The sequence below is a fragment of the Papaver somniferum genome, chromosome 3 (assembly GCF_003573695.1).
Source record: "Papaver somniferum cultivar HN1 chromosome 3, ASM357369v1, whole genome shotgun sequence".
Taxonomy (NCBI): Eukaryota; Viridiplantae; Streptophyta; class Magnoliopsida; order Ranunculales; family Papaveraceae; genus Papaver; species Papaver somniferum.
Genome location: NC_039360.1, coordinates 107,983,395 through 108,003,946, shown reverse-complemented (window position 1 = coordinate 108,003,946; position 20,552 = coordinate 107,983,395).

The window sequence follows — 20,552 nt, the reverse complement described above, 5'->3', positions numbered from 1 at the left end:
AGCTATTCTAGCCAAATTCAGCCCATGAAATCACCCATATTAGCATTGTATATCCATATCACGTCCATCCCATGAAAATAGGCCATTGAATCTCATTAAAACACGTCCAATAATCCAACCCTAAATCTACCAGAACTGTTGTAACTTTTTCCCGCCATTTTTTGCATTTGAATTTTGAAGAAGATGACCTCCCCCTATCCAGTTCTGGTGACCCTTTAGCACATGCCCGAAATGGGTTACCCCTTATCCAAAGTGAGAGTCTGTATAGTAATTTTCTCCCACGAGCACAAAAACCGCTTTTCGAGCCAATTTCGCCGCAAAAGCTTATTTCTCCAAGATACCTATAAAGACATAAAATAACCAAAATAAGTACAAAATCGAGCACTAAAAATATATACAATTGAGATCATATTAGACACAAAAATGTGTTTATCACACACTCACACTGAGACCCTCAAATCGTGTCGGTAATACAATCCAAATGTCTAAGGAAATCTCCAGTTATTTCATGGAAAATTCTTGGAATATGCCTACCCAAACACCCGAGTGCATGATGAAAATTTATTGCAAAATACTATCTCATTTCATAAATTCCTCAAACTTGCGGACCGGGGACTCGACTCAAGAAGACAGTACAATGGGCGCTAGAATGGAATGTAATATGACTATCGGGTTATTTGATAATTAACCCAATAGTCAGGGGACTAATGTTGATGCATGAAAAATATTACCCCTTAGCCGGGCTAGTGTGCACCTACAAGGGAGGCAAACCCAACATGGAACATGAGGACTAAAAGCCCAAGTCCACTAAAAAAGTATCCATAAGATGGAAAGGACAAGGGAGGAATTAATAAGAAAGAATGAGGTTGTATTAGAGAAGTAATGCCATTAGTAGTAAATTAAGGTGGTTTATGACATGTGGCATAATATCATATAAAGAGGGGCTTTTGAAAAGTCTATATAGAGAGGCATATAGTACAATAAAATGGGGTCTTCTCTCTCTCTCTCTCTCTCTCTCTCGCTTGGGAATTGGATGTGTAGAGGCTAGGACTCGTAGAACCAAAATGAAATTCACCCCTCAACAATCATCATAATTGATCTAGAAGTGTTAGATGAATGTAGTTAAGACAAAAGTGTTCATATGGCTAACTTCGGTTAACTACTATTGATCCAACTCAATATACACGTTTAGGTACGGTTACCCATATCTAAATGAAAGTATATTTCATTTGTATGTAACAAGCTAAGACCATCTAACGGTGGAGAGATATTGCTTTGGTTTTAAGCAGACTTAGCTTGAATCTTAAATCAGGTTTTCATCTAACGGTGAATATTGAATGTTTTGTTACTAAGCTATCTTAGCTTTGATTGAAAGCAAACCCTGATTTTAAAGACTATATAAGGGAGAACTCTAGCAACTGGAAAACCTAATCCCGACACTTTCATGTGTCCTAGTTGCGACTAGAGTCGATTCTCTTTTAACCTAGGTTTTTCCAAAACCATTATAGGTTGACGACTTGAAGACTTCATTTGGGATTCGTGAAGCCAGACCCAACTATTTTCTCTGTGGTTGCGTGATCTAATCTTACTTGTTCTATCGTCTTGAGTACTATCTTCTCTAAGATTAACTCGAGATGTATCTTTGATAGACAAGATATAAAAAGTAATCACAAAGCTCTTCGTCTCATTCTTTGTGATTCCACAATAACTTCTTCTACTACCATATAGTTAAGTTATTGTGAGGTGATATTTCTAGGTTGTTCTTCGGGAATATAAGACCGGATTATCAATTGGTTCCTGTTCACCTTGATTTATCAAAAGACGAAACAAAAACTTCATAGGTACTTCTATGGGAGACATAATTATCTATCAGAATAGACTTATCTGTGGGAGACAGAATTGTTTATACGTCTTCGACTTTGGATCGTAGAAACTCTTAGTTGTGGGTGAGATTAGCTAAGGGAATCGAGTGCGTAGAGTTCTGCTGGATTCAGAGGCGTAAGGAATGCAAATTTACCTTAATCGGTGTGATACTTGGTTATGGCTCAACTACATTCCAGTCTGAAGTTAACTTTTAGTAGGCTAATGTCTGTAGCGGCTTAATACAGTGTGGCGTTAAAATCTGGACTAGGTCTCAAGTTTTTTATGCATTTGCGGTTAACTCGTTAACAAAACTTCTGGTGTCTGTGTTATTTATTTTTCGCATTATATTTGTTTATATAATTGAAATATCATAGGTTGTGCGTAGATCAATCAATTGGTAAATCCAACCTTTGGTTGTTGATATAAATTGATTGATACTTGGGCATTGGTCTTTGGTACCGTCCAAGTTATTTCTCATATCAATCGGGCTCACAGATTTTTATCAGTTCGATTGTAGATTGTATTTAGAAATTGAGATATAACTCTTTAGTATATTTATTGATTGATCTCGCTTTATAAGCTGGTGCTCTCGAAACTATATTGGAGTTAGTCCATACAGATTTCCGAACGAATTCTTGGGTGTGGTTGTTATACCCCCGCTTTTTCACAAAGATTTGCAATGAATAGCAAGACCAATAAGCCTAATGATTTCCCTTTCGATTCACTAAACGAGTTCATGAATGTACTTCCTTTAAACGAATGTGAAACATTGTTTCCTAGGATGAAATCTTCACCATAACCTATTCACATAATCATAACAATATATACAAGCTTATGTCGATGTCATATTTACGAAGTTCAAAAGATAAGCATTATACTTCGTAGTCTAATTCCCTAATATTATGATCATATAATTATGACCATGTCACATCACTAAAGTATTATAAAATATGTACAGTATATACAGCTTCGCAGTTATGTTTTCAATATAGCACGACTTGAAAGATACGTTAGGAATGAAATAGTTCAAGTCAATATTACTAACCTCAAGTGAAAGGATGGTGTCGTCGTTGTAGTTTGCTACTTCTTCACTTTCTTCAGGTCTTCCGAGTAATACTTGTATGTCTCAACATTCCTATACTTTCTAGTCTAACCTAAACGAAGTTCACTCTAGTATATAATCAAGCGACTTTAGATGAGTTTTGACACACTAAAATATGACAACCAAACTTGACATACCAACGCTTGGTGAGTTTAACCGAGCTATGCTCTAACAGAAACACACTTTTCTAAAGATACTCATTTGTTAGATTTCTAGCTCCATCACTTGCAACATCTATCCAACATCGGATAAGAGCAATATCTTCTTCATGAATGAAGTGAGCGAGAACCATTTCAGTGTAGAGGAATTATGGATGAAATGAAATATGGAGTACTATAGGAGGTATGTGATTGAAATGAATTAAATATAAAGTATTTTATAGAGAATTAAAAATAGTTGTTGGATAGTGGCCTGATTTTGAAATTAACGGGTATATAACAACAACATTTATAGATGGCTATATTTTAAAATTATCAACGCTATATTGTAACAAATATATTTGTTCTTATAAAAAAGCACACAAGTGAGATTTTAAACACAACCTACAAAAATAATTATCAACCAAAAACATTCACCATATTAGAAAAAAAATTTATGTGTGGAAGCAAAAGAGGTTTGCCTATTATGTTTCATGAATAACCACATTTTGATGAAATGCCGTTTTGGATGTATTCTCAGTGTCCGTAGGAAGGTTATTCATGCATCATAATGGTAATTAAATCACAACCTTCATAGCATATGTGGTTTATTTATTGTAAAAGTCTTATAAAATATGTGTGCCTTTACGTTTTCGTGAATCAGCTAATATTTCATATATGCTGAGAGGTTAAATCTATTAGTACGTTTTTTATAAACGGAAAATAGAACAAATTCTTTGAGAATTTTCTCACACTATTGATATATTTTTGGTCACACTCTTGTGTTTTGCTGCTTGACACACTCCGTAAGATTCTCTTATGTTGAGTAAAATCGATTAAAATTGTCTCGTTGTTCGTAACTGGCCTTGAGATTAATTTATGTCGATACTATGGATACAAATCCTTGTGATTTGTTAATGTCCAAAATTATTCTTTTTCACGGAAGTAAGGTCACTCATGTTGTTCTCTCGGGAATGACATTTTATAGGGGAGAGTTCTTAAATGAACTTGTGCTTAATTGATATATCTTTATGGGGAGTGTGATTGTGGAATTATAAAGGGGATGCTTGTATCTTTTTGATCTCCTAGGATGAGCACTAAGTATTTATTACTAAGTGATATCATCTAAATAAGTTAATATGAGGAGTTGCATTTTCACTATATTATGATGTAGTATCTACATCTTCCATAAAACTTGAGATATCTTTTGGTTGTATTCATTATGATCCCGTGATTTTCGTACCTTTGTTAATTTTATTGAAAAAAATGGGGAGAATTATTTAGTAATTTCATACTATATACATATGGTTTACGGATCATTATGTAAGGAGGAGCGCATCATTTAAGAAATAGGTTTACTTATTAAACAAAAGATGTAAGTATTGATTAAGGGGGAGAAATATATCACCATGGTATTACTTCAGAGTTGAGATACAATTGAAATTTGGAGATAAAAGATAATAATACTATGTTTCAGTATAATAACGATTGAGAATATTTGTTTTCAAAAAGTTGTTATCGCTATGGAATCGGTTCTTTAACAACAACGATGTTGAGTTGAACACGTTCAGAATCATTGCAACTTGAAATAACGAAGAGTTCAAGGAGAGTTGGAGAAACCAAGGAAATCAAGAAGACATGGTGGATCGAGGAGTTTTTTTTCAAAACTTTATTTTTGTTATCCATATGTATTAAATAGTTTTGTCACTAAAATTGACAAAGGGGGAGATTGTTAGAGCATTGCTCGGTCGAACTCACAACTATATCCTGATTTCTACTCTACAATTAGTTAAGTCTCGGTCGAGGATAGTGGAGTTGACAAACGAACCAGTCATCATTTGCGTTGTACCGTTTGAAAGCGAAGATCAGCCGAAGCTTTTGGAGAACTTCATCAACAAAGGTAAGTAAAGACTGAACCACCTATTTCTCAAGTTATATTCACTTTTCTATCTTTGAGAAGATTGTCGCATAACTAATTAGACTAGCTTGCATAGACAAGAGTTTCGAGTCGAGAACTACTTATTTAGTTTATGAATTTCTCGAAATATAATGACTAAGCTTAATGAACATTTGTTCATACTTGATCAAATTCGGTGGAGAACATTTATTGTTCGGAACCAAATCATGATTCAGTTTATCATTAGAAAATAGCCTGGAACAGTGATATGTGTCATTGATATTATTCAGGAATGTTTCGAATCGATTTAGAGAAATATAGAACTACTATATTCGGAACACAAGACAGTGTTATCAGTCTTACAAACTGAGGAAACTGTTATATGTCTGAAGCCGCATTACATGTATTCGTACACGTAGTGGAGTAGCTATATATCGAATTTCATATTTGTGTGTATGCATACTCGTATGGACATCACGGAAAAATATGTTTTTTTCATGATCCGGATAGGTATGTATATTCGTATACAAACCATTGTGGAATTGTGGTAAGGGAACCGGGTTAAAATAATTAAACCGGTATGCGAGCCAAAACAGTTATATATTCTAGAACCAGTTTAGTACCCAAACCGGTACACAAGATGAATGTTCTGTGAACTACGGAACCGGCAAAGGTCTTGAGTTTGCAAACCGGTACGTGAAATAAAAATTTATGTAGACTCCGGAACTTTAAGTTGGTTCAAAAATTGCAAACCAATACGTGAACTGAAAAGTTGTAGAGTCCGGAACTCGGTAATTGAAAAAGTTTTCAAACCGGTTTATGAACTGAGAAGTTCTGTAAACTCCAGAACTCGGTTGTTGCATATAAGTTTGCAAACCGGTCCGCGTACTGTGACTCAGCCGATTCACGAACTATTCGAGTACTTGTACTTTGTATATTTGCAAACTATGTCGATTATGATTCAATTGCGATTAAATTATTTCTACGAAGTAATTTGCATTTGGTCAATTCTCTAATTAACACTAGAATCATTTGATCTCATAACTGTAACTCAATATTATTGTCTTAGTGAACATGAAAATGAGTGTTAAGCTTTTAATTTCAAATTCGCTAGTTTCGGCTAACCATGTTGAACATATTCTTTATGCACGGTTTGGTTATGGTTTATCTAACCATAGTGTATATCTTGTATATGTGAATAAAATTCAAAGATTTCATCTAACGGTGAATATTGTCTGCTTGGATCCAAAGCTATCTTAGCTTAAACCTAAAGCAACTTAGGATTTTAAGTCTATATAAGGGAAACTCTTGGCAACTAGGATCTTTGAATCCTGACACTACTTTTTGGTGTGTCCTAATTGTATCTAGAGTCGTCCTCTCCAGAAACCCTTTTAGGGTTTAACGACTACAAAGACTTCATTGGGATTCGTGAAGCCAGGTCCAGTTATCTTTTATCTTGATAAATTGAGTATCATGATCTTGATTGTTTGTAGAGCCTTTCTCCATCAATCAAGATAGATAGTAATCAACAAAGTCTCTTCGTCTCATACTTTGTTGATTCCGCAAGTTTTATACTTCTAAGGTGAATAATAATCTTGGATGCACTTCGGGATGTATAAGTCCGGATTTTGAGGATAGCCAAACTTTTATCTAAGTTGCTATCGATTTCCATCACCTGGATCTATCGTTTGATCAGATCATCTCTTTAGATCGTAAATCAGGAAATCAATAATAGGCTTAATCTGTGGGAGGCATATTTGGTTTAAAGTCTTCAATTGAGTTAAAGCAACTCTTAGTTGGTGTGAGACCGTCTAAGGGAATCAATTGCGTGGAGTCCTGCGCTGGGATTCAAGAGGTGTAAGGAGTGCGACTATACATGAATCAGTGGGAGACTGAGTTTGGGCTCAACTACATTCCAGACAGTAGTCAATTGGTAGTAGGCTAGTGTCTGTAGCGGCTTAATACAATTTAGTGTTCAACCTGGACTAGGTCTCAGGATTTTTCTGCATTTGCGGTTTCCTCAATAACAAAATTTATGGTGTTTGTGTTATTTCTTTTTCTGCATTATATTGTTTATCTTTATAATTGAAATATCACAAGTTGTGCATTGATCATCCACAGTATCTAGGTCCAACCTTGTTAGTTGGATAAGACTTGATTGATCCTTGGACATTGGTTTTTGGTACCGTCCAAGAACTCTCTTTGTAGTTAGATTCATAGATCCAATTCTGTAAACGTTCTAACAACGAGAGAGAGAGGGAGAGATATAACTCTAGGCACTTTACTCGATTGAGATTTTACTCTCGGAGTTGTGTTGAGTTTGTCCATACAGATTGCCTAATTAAGAAAAAGTTGGTGGTGTATTTTGGTATCCCGGCGTTTTTAGTAAGCAATAGAGATATGATCGAGGAATCCTTCTTAGTAACTAAATATTCATCAAAGTAGTATATTCATCCATTCATCATTAACCATAGATTACTACCAACCGTAAGATAACAGGTACGCTTAGATATCTCCAAAATTCCTTGAGTCACTGGAAAACATAATAGATTATATAGGACGGCTTGCTCTGACCAAGACTCCACTTTTGGCCCCGTCGATGGAGCGTACGAATTTCCTGGAATGTAGATAGACCAAAATAGGGAATACAGAGATAAAAATAGGAAGTACGCTTAGTCCCCAGATTCTATCCGTTTGAACCATCTTGAGGTACGCTTGCAAGATGTAATTCAGTCGAGTGCTTTATGGTCTGTGAATTTAGGTTTAATCCTAGTAGTTAGACTCAGTACGCTCGGTCTACTTGCTAGTGTTGTGTTTACACGCGATTGCTTTACAAAATCCCTCTGCAAGGTCTCACGTTCTCTACTTGTGTAAGGAGTTATTCAAAAATCACGGATATCCTAACCCTTACTAGCATTAGATTAAATCAAAAAATTAGTTCAGTTGGCCACCTAAATAATCTATTAATCAATCTTAATCGTTCTTAATAGTAAACACAAACGATAATCATATGAAGAAACCAAGACGGATTCATATACTAAATCAAATCATATTTAGAACTTAGAATTCATCCTCAATCAATATTAGGTTTAGCTACTCATAGATATAATAACATCCATGTTATACAATTGATAAACTAGAGAAGAAATCGTTACGATTGATGAAACCGCTTCGAAACCATAGATTTTGCTCCGTTATGATGCTCCTCCTCTCCAAGACTTGCAAAATTGTGTTAAAGATCCCCTCTTAATGTTGTAGAAGTCTTCTCATATAGTACTCATGAGATCTAGGTCTTAGAATCCTTTTGGAACTATGTTACCTTGACTTAGAAGTCAAAAACTTGTCTTGGAAATGGCCCCCTGTCGAGCTACAATTGGTAGTCTTATTACTCCGCTTTCTACCGATTGTTGGGGTCCAAAAACATGAGTCTCCTGATGCCAAAAACGTCCATAATAGGTAGTCACGACACCCTCCTTATATCCCGATTATGAGAGCCCAAAACTTTCTATATTCGGTAGACTCGATACTCCTATTATCTACCGATTGTTAAACCCCAAAAACGGACTTTCACTGATACTGAAACTTCCCGTAATCGGTAGTTAATTTTCTCAGTTATCTTCCGATTATTATGTTATGTGTTTACTTCTTTTATTTCGGATGTTTTGCCCGTAACTTTTTCATCCAAACTCGGAATGACATCATTCTTTTGCCGTTCACTTCGTATTTGAATTCTCTTCAAGCTTAGTTTGGATGAGTTGAACTTGTTCTTCTAGTCCTTCTTATGTTTTCGACGTTCTTTGCTCGTTTTCGTCGCAATTCTTCCACTTTTTTTGAATCTATACACTTAAATCTATGGAGAACTTCACTTTATAGCTCTTTTGCAACCATTTCCATCGACTTTGAATGCTTCACCTAAAGAAACAAATGAAATAGAAAACAAGAGTAATATAAGGATAATATGCAAGAATCTAACTAAAACAATCATGGAATCAACATTAAAATCATGTGAATTATGCACTTATCATTTTCCTACGTGTGTTACAGTAGAATGGATTGATTAAGTGTATGAACTGATTCACTGTCGTTTTAAGTTTTAATTTGGTGCTATATTTTGTTTATTTAATCATCAATGATTTTTTTTTTGTATTTGCAACATCTGTTTCCTGTCATAATTAATTTGAAACTTTCTCATTTTAAAAGCAAATACATTATATGAAAGCAACTACATTATATTGAAATATACTACATTAGACAAAGCATATTACATAGTCGTTAAATTATAAAAACTCGTTAATTAACGTCCTTATTCAAGGGCCAAGTGGTGGAGCATCTAGGAACCAGAAGGGGCTGAATCTGTAGATCTCTCTAAGAATTGGAAACAAGCTTCAAAAACGAAAGATCTACCGCTAGATACTTTCCATATCGCTAGTGTTCTTTGGTCCACTTCATAAGTCGGTTCACTGTTCAATCAATTGCGGTTGTTGTTCACTAGTTGACCTAGGAATTTTGTTGATTACTTATTTGAAAACGATGTAACAATCTTGGAGCGTCACGCATAAATGGGTTCCCCGTTCCAGCGGCAAACGCTGCAAAAATTCTATCCCAAAAACAGACAATCGACATGGCTTGAGCACTATTGACATTTTCTCTTGTTTGAAAAACATAAACTCTTCAAATGGTTAAATCCTCTTCTAGAGTAAACTTAACACCATGAACTCTGGGAGGTATTTTTAGATGACTTTTGAGTGAGATTAGAGGCGTATAAGGCGTAAATTTTAAAATAAGAAGAGTTAAAATTACAGGGGAAAAATAAGTCGTTGGATAGATAAATATTGAGCTATTTAACATTTGGTACCCAGCAAATGTCCAACACCTAGTTTTGGTACCCAATATTTGAAATATTAAGGGTTGGTACCTAAACTTGCCTTTGACTGTTAGAGACTTAGTTTGACCTATTTCTATTTTATATTTTCAAAATTTTATCAAAAAGATATTCAAAATTACCAGTTTATCCCTAATGAACTCTTTCTTCCATCTCTCTGAGTCCCTCACAAACCGCCATTGGTAACAATTAGTAGTAGTTTTGGTGAATCTTCATCCGATGAACAATGTTTAAGAAAACACGTGACAATTTGCTTGAGTATGTCCAACAGTTCTCATAGCAACTAATTGCTCAAACCAGACTATTATGGAAACCCTTATGTCTTATAAATGTTCTTTTATGGCCGTCGTTGAAGGTAATATATTGATGATTGTTGAGATGAAGAACTTAATTTTACACAAGAAAAAATGATTAATATGAATTAGCATAAAATAAAGATTAACAACAATCGATCTTATTTTCCAAAATCAGAACATTGTTCTTCGTTAGTAAGACATGGGGTTTGGACAGAAGCACTAAAGCCACTGTATCACATTTTAATTAACGTTTCTGATAATATTCCTCAAAAAAAATTTCTAGTCGAATCAAGTCGACCCATTAAAATTTAATCTAACCATTTATAGAAAAGCCGGATCTTAACCTCAATTAGTAGACCTTGATAATGAACAAGAAGCGTATGAAGGGTTTTGAAACACTAAGAGATATAAGGGTTTGATTTCTCCAACATCACATTTACCAACAGATCAAATTACAACCCAAACATTGGATTCATCTAGGCAATCATCAGCTTTATCAACTCATAACAGATCCACTGCGAGAAAATTACTTAATCGTAAAGTAACAAAAAAATCATAGCTAGTTCATCATTGTGTAAGGAATTAGTGATCCAGCATCAAGGTTTTGTGAAGATCTGGTATTGAATACAAGATGATAAAGGTCAGAGAGAGAAATGACACAATACCTTGAAGACGCATTCATCAAATTACCATGAGAAATCAGATACGAAGGTCACAGATGGGAGATAATGACGGATGTAGGGATGGCCATTTGTCTCACCCAAACACATCCCCGTGGGTACCCGCCCCGTTCGGTAGGGTTTTACCCGCACAAATGGAGATGGGATCGGGTATGGGTAATACCCGAAAACTAAGCTACGGGGATGGGATGGGATGGGATTCAAGGTCCCCGCCCCATACCCGCCCCGTATCTTTCACAAGTTAGGGGTTTAGACTTTTATGCAACAATGTGTATAATTTTTATACTTCCACCACTTAGTCGAGCTTTCTTTCGTTTATCATATTCTCGATCGTTCTTGTACATGCATCACTTTCGTTCTTTTTTTGTGATCAAACACATTTTCTAAAAGTTAAAATAGAGAAAATGAAGCAGATAATGAAATGGTTAACGTGGACGAAGATAGAACAGGACAGGAAAAAACAGAAAAACTAATAAGTCATTAACAAATTCTTTTGTTCACTTTAAGATAAATTACTGAATTTAAGATTCCAGAATGCGTCGTTCTTACGTTATTATTTTTGTTTGAATCATATTTAAGTTTTGATTATAATCAAATTTATGTACTAACTCAGTGTTATGGGTAACCCATGGGAAATCCGCCCCATATGAGTATTCCACATACCTGCCCCGCCCCAATTCATATGGGTAACGGGGAGGGGATGGGTATTTTTTTTATGAACGGGGCAGTGACTGGGATTGACACTACCAGCCCCATACTCGCCCCATGACCATCCCTAGACGGATGTTGCAAATTGAGAAAGATATGGGAAAAGAAAATTATTTTCTTCAGGGTAAATACGTAAAATTAAATAATATATTAATTTTAGAAAAAAAATAAATCTAAAATACATGGCATAGTTTGGATAACTTTGCCTATGTAAAGAGTGGACAGGATCTGTCCTTGGCAAAGATAAATCTATGGATGTCATTTGTCATAACTGATGGTTGTGATTGGAATTAGAAATGCCATCTAATGGATAAAATTTACCATGTCACTAATGTTCCATTAACTCTTCATAATAAATATTTATTAATTTTCCATGATAAATGTCAAATTAAAAATGATAATAAATAAATTATTCTGTTAATAATGGTAATAAATATATTTTTCTTAACTAATACTTAGGATCAGTTTGGTATTACCGTGAGTTTTACGAAAGTGCTTTTTCCGATGTGCGTTACTATGCTGAGCTATGTAAAAAAGTAATTGAATGTTTGCAAAATATAAACTAAAGCTAAAACTGATTTAAAAATCCATCAAATTGTGTTTGAGAAAATATCAGGTTCAACTATCGTTGTAGCAAATGACAAAAACAGACATATCTCTGAAAATTATTTTATTTTATTTTATTTTACCGTGTTTAAAAATAAGTAATTTTTTACTATTAGACATATATGTAACATTAAATTTACTAATTAGTATTATTATTAGAAGGTAGTATTTTTCTTAACCACTTTTTAAAAATCAATAGTTATTTAATATTTATTGTTGATAACTTAAAGAATCTTTCATTGAAATTGTATAATATAAAATATAGTTTGAAAATGAAAAATAATTATATTTACAGAAATATATAACGAATAAAAATTAGTAATATATAGATTTAGGGATAATTTTTGTCAGTTACAGAAAAGAATTGGGATGGAAAGAAAAACAAATTTGAAATTAGGGTTGGACTATATCTTTTGCAAGCTCCTTCTGCCCAAATTTTAAAAATTGATAGAGTTTAGAAGTGTTTTGCATAAAAAGCACTTTACAATATTTTTACCAAATACTCGGATGAAAAAGTATTGCTATAAATATGTTTTTAAAGTACTTTTCTTGAAAGAAAAAAGCAGTACCAAACTCAGTCAAACTGGCTAACAATTATATTAGTGGACCGTAGAGATGGTGGCAAATGTTAGTGCGCAGTGAGTAATTTCGCATCGTCTCACGAATTTCGTAATGAATGATTTAACGTTATTTTTATTCAATGATGATGGATAATATTGTTTATTATAATTAGAATACATTGTTATTAGGTTAAGTAGTTAACCATTTGATTTATCAACTATTATCATGGTTTCATTATTTTTATGCAACGAATAACCTCACGTTTGGAAGGTTAATGTCGTAGAATGCAATGGCCTGACCCTTTGTCCTTTGGTCATTGTGGTTATCTGACGGTGTGGGTTTTTCATGGTTGCATTTGCGGTCATCCAGAGGCAGCTTCCCAGGAGGTCACCCATCACAGGATTACTTTCTCCCGAGCATGCTTAACTATAGAACTTTTTGCCAACTCTGAAGTCAAATATGCTGAAACGGTCTCGGTGTTAGGATAGAAAAAACCATTACCTATATTCTATTCGAAGAATCCTACATGCCGAGTCGGAGTACTATAATACCACCACCTTAATTGGAGCCGTCATGGTCTCCGGGATATGTTCAATCCTAGACTATGGCGTTCTTTGTCACTCATGAGACCCTTACCTGAAACAACGTTCCCGTCCAACATACTCTTTCACCCTCGACAAGTAACCCATGGTCGGCTCTGATACCATTTGTAATGACCTGATCCTCCGCCAATACTGTCCCCACTTAGCCGCTGCGGTTATCTGACGGTGTGGAGTTTTCAACTGACACTGATGCGGTCATCCATCAACAGTTTCCGGGGAAGTAACCCATCCATGGATTGTTCTTGCCCGAAAATGCATAAATATAGAGCCTTTTGCCTACTCTCGATCCAACTATGCTGAAAACGCCTCAATGTTAGGAAATGACAAACCATTACCTATATTCTGTTCGGTGAACCATACCGTCGAATTGGATTATGTACATAGACTATCTAGGTATTTTGAAGAACTAGAACTACATCCTATATGAGTAGAATGATTTCCATCGGAAATGGCTTAACGTTTTAAAATATATTAGCTTAAGTGAATGCATTAGCTTTTCCTTATGTTATTGAAATAGTAAGAACATACAATGTGATATGTATCGTTGAGTCAATTCTGAGTTTTATTCTTTTCATACTATTCTTAAAGGGGACAAAATCAACAAGGATCCGAATATTGTTAATATCTACATAATTGCTCTCGAGACGTATGAGTTCAGGTGTTGTAATTTTGTTACAGCCTACATAGCTTAATAAGAGATACGCAGAAGGGCAATACCATTTCAAATAATTGATAAGATATTTTTTTTAAATAAAAAACATATCAAATAATGATTTTTTTTTTTTGTAAAAAATATGGAAAATTAGTTCCGATATAATTCTATGGATGGATTGAGGATACAACTCGGGAAAGGAGGGGCATAGTTTGGGAGAACTTCAAGGCGGAAAATGTTAGAAATGAATCATATATGAGTACATATATAAGAAAATATTTGCGGACTAGAAAATAAAAATATTTATCCGTTTTTCCTTTACCTTTATCATGATAAGAAGGCAAACTTGATAATTAATAAATATTATATTTAATATCCATGCGTAAGAAAATGCATAACCAAATAAAGAACCCACAATTAGAGGATACCACCACAAATTAGGAGATACTTAGAATAAAAAAATAAAAAAATATTATCAAGTAATTGGAACACCCCTTATCTATATTGGTTGTCGGTATTGGGTTCATAACCAAAGCAATGCCGACTGTTGAATTTTATCATTCATTTCATAAATTGTTAGATAAATTAAATCTGTGCCAAATGGATGACCCGTCGGTTTCCACGTCCCTTGTGCGAATGCTTATCCCGTGCATAATACTTATCCAGTTTAGTACCCCATTTATACTCATCTGTCTCTTGTAGTGAAGGAATAAGAAATGAAAAGGGAAATGAATTCCCGCGTTCTCTTCTCATTCCACTTTCTTCTCCTTTGCTTTAAGTTAATAACAATTGTGTGGGCATTGACTAATTAGTTAACCTACGTCTACACCAAGTTATTGTACCTAAGTTACTAGGAACTTAACGTTTTAAAGTGCCTTGACCCAGATAAGTCATGCAAATCACAACAGGTTATCAGCACGAATTGCTCTCTGGCAATCGGCATGGGTGCGGACAATACGGAAAAGGATAATTCTTTTCAACTCTTGCATATTTTATTTAACTATTTTTGGATAGTTTTATGCATAAGTTTTCGTTGCGTCTAACTTCGTTTCCTATTTTGATTAGGACTTATTAAAGAGAAAGTTAGACATCTTACCGTGTCTTGTATGTGCTATTTGGAGTACAAAAAATTATACGGTATATGAAGAGATATTCAAAATAGGTACGTATAGCAACAACATCATACTTGCGGTATTATTCGATTATCGAATTTAGCCAAATATTTGAGTTTTGTAGCGTTTTGCTATTTTCCTCTTTAGCCAACCAACGAAAGGTTTTTCGTGTCCTTTTGGATAGCGTCGAAAATAAAATTATCTTTGTTGGTGCACCAATGATTTTTGTGGTGTTAGCGGTTTTAATATCGGCAGAGCGAGGAATTGTTTCATCCTGGGGGATAGAAAAATTATAATATTCCTTTGCTATAATAATCTCCAGAACTCAAAGTAGTTCCACCTAAGGTCGGAATGCGATGAAAAATGGACACCGGGTTAACACGGTTAACCAGTCTCTATCAACGGTCCTTGAAATGACCTATGGTTAATATCGAGACAATTTCTTTTAAGATATAAAGAATGTGTTCATATTTCAACTTTGATAAATTAATTCGTCGATTCTAATAGACGAAGTTGGAGATTTTCCGGTATTACGTTAGAACCGTATATATTACATTTTGAATGTTTTCTTCCTTGTTTTCACCATTGATTTTTGTGGTAAATAGTTCGGCTTAATTTTCTGGAGAAGATATATGCACCGTATAAAATGTTGTGGTAAGCAATAAGGAGAGCGGCATATTTTGCGCCCTTATGTGTTCACGCTAGCTTTACGGCGTGCATTATATGCGCTAATTATATTCATCGACGAGCTTTAAGGAGCTAGTGCTTAATTTGCACTTTGTATATGTTGTGTCAACAACACCGAGTGATGCAAATGTTAATTGCGCCTCGTAGATGTACAAACGTCGAGCGATAATGAGTGTTGCATTTTTGTAAATGATATTTAGAGTTAATATCATGTCTTCTCGTCGCCTGAGCTATTACCTAAAATCCTGAATTTAGTGAATTAAATTAGCAGTAGTAGCTATGCAAATAAGTCTATCTTTGGCAAAGGAGGAAAATACAATTGTGGTAGGCATATTTGAATATGGGAACCACAATAGTTCTCGGGTTTAAGGACCTGATGAGCACTGTACCACTAGAAGTGGAGAAATACGGGATGATATCATAATGATTGGGTAAATAAGACATCTTTGAGCCTGGTAGAGCTCTGCTATCGTTGTGACATAAAAGACGCAGTACGTGCACCTGAAGTGTCGTTCAGTGTTGTTGATCTCTATCTGTCGTCTTGGCAGGACTGATACCGATATTGAGATAGTGTCTAAGGTAACAAAATTCGTTTACAGTTTACTGTTGATTTTACATGACAATGTAAATTCTTTAAATTCTTCCTGCTGGATAGTAAACGAGAGAGAAAACCTGATCAGTTATCTCTCATGGGTTGTGTGTTATGTTGCTTTGTGCACCCAGTTGCTCCCTTGATAGGTAGAGTAATGCGGAACTGGATGTTCTGTTGATGAGACATTCCCTCCTGAGGATCAGGGGAGAATCGTCGACGACATAGGTTAAATCCAGTTGAGTCACATCTAAATTCTCACACCGAGAAATTCCTGAGGTGTCGGAGATTACTATGTTGCTAGATTTAGCAAGAGTGCGCTTTCTTGATTCGGCGTAAACTAAAGTCCTTGCGAGGCATGCCATGGAATCGCAGCGATTGTTTCGTCTGAAAGTGTGCTGATGAATAGACGAAAACCTCGAGTTTGAGGTATGCCAATCTAATCAGATAACGTCCACATTCTCTTTGAGTGATGAGTTCATATATCTCCTGACGGGAGCACATCCATAAACGCTGCATTGATATCTCGTGGTGAAGAATATCCGCATACTGAAATCTGGCACCAATGGATTAAAGTATCCTCATGCTCTTGAGAATGATGTAAGATCGTTAACTAACTGATTATGAACTGGTTGTTGATAATGTTCAGAGTAGCTACTGAAATTGTTGTGGATAGATATCACCCTTTGCAAAGGAATTATCGACAAAGTTTATATGATTGGCAAATATGAACCTTATTTCATATTGGGGTGTTTTCTCCCTTGTATACGCTTTTGGGACCTTAGTCTTAGCATCTATTGAAAATATGATGCTTATATATGAAAGCGTAATATGAGAAAACTAATTGAGGTTGCTTGTTATGCAGCGCCACCCCTTGACAATGAGTTTCCGCAGACACTAACCAGGTTGATGGAAGTATGGTCTGGTAGTCATAAATGACTCGACATATCACCTTGGTGGTAATTGTGTATCTATTTTAATATGCATTTTAATTGAAACTCTCGCTTGTCAGTCGTTGATGTTGTATCATCCTAGTGATGCTTTGGGCATTGATGGTGAGTATATTTTAATTGCTCTTGTGCATTCATTGAATGGTTTAGTTAATTTATTCATAAAGCATTTTGAACTTAGTTACTCATGTAACCATTGTCATGTTTTATGTTCAATATGTGCTATGTTCCACTGCTTATTCTACTATTACAAGATTTGCAAAATTTGATGAGAAAATCTTCCCACCGTTAGGGAGGAGGAAAGGCTATCGCCTGAAAAACGGCGTGAAGTATCCTGGTTTGTACAAAGATAAATAAGGATGTATCTCATCTTGATGTTTTCAGCAATGAAGACATGCAGAATATTTGATATCTTCAGAAATTGCAAATCAAAAGCTGTAAATATAGTAGCTAGTGCGTCATTTAAAATACTCCACAGTGTGGATAACTAGTTGATTCGAAATTCTGCTCCTCCTAAAAGGAGAAACCAGTCGCAATCATTGAAATATAGTGCTATCAAAAGAGACTATCAAAGGAAGATCTAATTTCTCTGAGTATAGTTCTCCTAATAAGAGAATATCTCTGCAAAGGCTATGAAACCTCAAAATGAGAGGATTTCCATAAGGAATGCATGCAATAGAGAAATTTGCGATCGTAATTCAATGATTGTTGATGACATAGTCAAAGTATCGACCGATACTGCCGTAAGTGCTGTTGGTTTTCAACCACTCTCTACGGGAATGTCATCAAAGGTATGATTGGTTAAACTAGAAGAGATCGAAGAAGAATAACGGCTTTCTTGTAAAATGCATAACATTGGTACTGCAACCCGAACACTCGATAATGTGAGCCACTCTTAGCCACATGTGGGTGTTTGCAGTTCCGACATCTGATAATGTAACCCCTAGTGGTTACATGTGGATGTTTGTGCATAGTGAGAAAAGTAAAGTTAACTAATGGCACAAAGTCTTTTACAGGAACCTGAGATGGATTGCTTTGTAACATATTCCCTATTATGGATGCAACTACCTTTTTGGTATTTGTCTGGCAGTCTTTTAAGGACTCGACGTGCATCTAAAGCATGTGGTTATTGCGAATCTGTATGAAGTATAGATAAATACATACAAATTCCTGAAGGTTTCCACCTATCAGTAGAATTACCATGTCATATGCGTTTGCTCAATAAAGACGAGAGTGGTCAATCGTCTAGGTGAATGCTTATATTATCCAGGGATATGTGAACCATCTTATATGCTCATAACTGTGCATCTACTAGATTCTTTTATGCAACATATACTTGATTGGAACTCCTAAAGAGGTCTCTTAAGCACAAAAAATGCTTAAAACAGGAGTTCGAGATAAAATTCTCGGTAAAACAAAGTCTCAATCTGTTGGTTGTGCGTTCCAAATGGAAGTCCATTATTTTCGTCAACCATTAAAGGTTTAGAAATGCTTAAATGGACAAGCTAGCACGATTACAGTCATTCGATCTCTTACTTTTAAGATTGATCGGTTTACATCTCAATATGGGAGATGTACGTATCACTTTGTGGTTTGCATTACACAAAAGATATGTAAATGGTATATTAGCTGAAATATGCTATATATACCTGATATTGGGTTTGTAGTAAACATGTAAGTCTGGCTTTGCCCAGTACCAATGTTGAGACATCGGTCCGAGGAAAGTCATACCTCACCTTCGTGGTACCATTAAACTTGATCTTTTGCATAAAAGATCGTTGGACGTCTCCTACAGAGAAAAACTAATCAGACTGTTTAAGTTTTAATTTTTGGCAGGGTCGTTGAGAAGCTAAATATTTTCCTAGCTAATAGTCTTGTAAAAGAGGAACTTGTTTATCCTTCGATAGATTATGGTTGTTCAGACAAAGCTAGTAGAGAATATATAAAAGGCTGGCACAACCAGATGATCATTAAGAAATTGAACTGAGGAAAGTCTGACTGATTTTCCCAACTAAAGGAAGCTGGAGCTGCCGAAGACTTTAAAGGGTGGTTCAGATCTCTACGCAGTACTGCCAGGCATAATGACTAACCGAGAAGGCTTCTCATCAGGGGGAGTAAAGCCATGGAAGACTATGGATATGGGCATATTGGACATTACGCCGTGTACTCTTTTTCCTTATTCAAGGTTTTATCCCACTGGGTTTTCCTTGTCAAGGTTTTAATGAGGCATGCGAGTCCACTGCTATCCGCAGTTCGACGTGTTGTACTCTTTTTCCTTCGTCCTGGTTTTTATCCCCCTGGGTTTTTTCGGGAAAGGTTTTAACGAGGCAACATCTGCGGGTTTATCATTGTTTTAAGTACTCATGTTTTCCTACGTTCAGGTTTTGTCCCTCTGGATTTTCCTGACGAGGTTTTTAATGAGATAACAACTTAGAACGATGATCATCATCTAAAAATATGTATATCCATAGTTTCCTGAGATGTAGCTATCAGATTGCAATCACCGGCACAGTCTGGTTCAGGTTTTACCGCACACGGTTTTTTCCTGATTTAACGAATGAAGTCAACATTAGCATTTTGAGATCCCAACGTTCAAGTTTTTCTTACCACGCGGTTCCCGACAAAATTTTAACGAAGCAATATCTCGAATGGTAGATCATCCAAGGGAGAGTGTTAGATAAAGTCTGTGCCAAGTGGATGACCCACCGGTTTCCACGTCCCTTATGGGACCCGCACAAAATCACAATACCAAGACACACACAAGGTTGATGTGTCACCTGTATACGAATGCTTATCCCGTGCATAATACTTATCTAGTTTAGTACATACAAATTCCTGAAGGTTCCAAATAAAAACTATTTCCGTGTCGTTACGGCACGGGTTAAGTCCTAGTAATAAAACAAAACAAAGATTGGTTAACGGTCAGCGGCACGTTTAGGTACCAACCCTTAATATTTTAAATATTAGGTACCAAAGCTAGGTGTTGGACATTTGTTGGGTACCAAACGTTAAATAACCCATAAATATTTGTAGAAGTTTACGTATAGTCCCATTGTTACTGGGCTTTGGACGATCTAGTCCTGTCCGCTTAAGCCTGGTACTGGTTAGTCCAAAATTCTCCCATATAGACCGTTTAGTCCAAAATCTAAACGAGTTAGTCCAAACCTCTCCCGATCTGGAGAATCATATTTTTCCATTATTCCCTATATACCCTATTTACATTTTCGT